We start from the raw sequence: 1,332 nt of genomic DNA on the forward strand, positions 1-1,332 counted from the left end.
AAAAAAAAAACCATAATATATATGATATTTTAAAAAACTATGGACCAGTACCAAAGCGTGGAAATATTTATTCATATATCATTAACACACTTCTATGCCATATGCAACTCGTGCAATCATTCGATTACACCAATTTTGACTCATCTAACCATAATTGATACCGACCAGGGGCGAGTTCGTGATCAGTTTTTCCTACAGGTTACCTGAATTAATTTGAAGCGGAGAGAGGGGACGGGGAGAAGGGAGGGGGGAGAGGAGGATGGGGGGAGGAAGGAGTGGAGGATGGGGGGGGTCTGAAATCCTCGACCGAGAACGGTTACTCAAGAGAACAAAGGTTACTGGTCAGTGACCTCAGAAATGATAAGGACTGGACGTCTAAACGATGACGCGGGAAAATATTACGACCCGCGAATGCACATTTTGGAGTACGATCGTCCGCTATAAAAACTGCACAGGTGATCCGACAAATCGTACAGCCTGGGTTGGAAGAGATTCATCTGTTACCTTGTACCCTTCCTCGTCGGTCACAACTGAACGTAAGTTTACACTATTTTTGTATTCCTAATAACAATGTTAATAATAATTACAATAATAATAATAATAATAATAATAATAATAATAATAATAGTAATAATAGTAATAGCAATAATAGTAGTAAATATAATAGTTATAATATTACTAATAGTAATAATAGTAATAGAAGTAATAGCAACAAATAAAGATAAAATATTAATGATAATAATATAGATAGATACCGCAAATTCCCGCTCAACACCGAGCTCTATGTGCTTTACAACTTTGTTATTACCCCAGCAGATCAGATAGCATTCTGAAACAATCTCAACTTCCTGGGAAGCAAACAGTGCAAGCTGACATTTATAGGCGCTAAAACACTGACATACTGACAAGATTTTTCACTGTCCATGGGTGGGTACCAATTCCCACCTTGGTGAAGTGAGTGAAGTGAGGAAAATTCGTATAAAGTGCCTTTCCCAATTAAGGACGCAACGTCGGTCCTTAGGCTCGAACCCCAAACCCGCAACATCACGGCTACGAGTTCAGTGATTGCGACCTAAACACTAGACTTCCGACGCCAATATTCAGTATTTTTGCTTCTGTGAGTAGTCATGATGCCTCCGAGTTTTAGTTAATATGCAACCGTCTCATCAGATTTCCAATAAAACAGCGACTCTATTTGTTTTATAGTACATGTATTATTGTTATTTGTGCGGTTTTATTTTTCTTTGGGCGATTAAAAGTTTCAATACGTTGTTTTATTATCATTATTTCTTTGAACTTTAAAAATCAAAGTAGCCTTCTCCTCCCCCCCCC

Source organism: Aplysia californica, unplaced genomic scaffold (assembly GCF_000002075.1).
Source record: "Aplysia californica isolate F4 #8 unplaced genomic scaffold, AplCal3.0 scaffold00030, whole genome shotgun sequence".
Lineage (NCBI taxonomy): Eukaryota > Metazoa > Mollusca > Gastropoda > Aplysiida > Aplysiidae > Aplysia > Aplysia californica.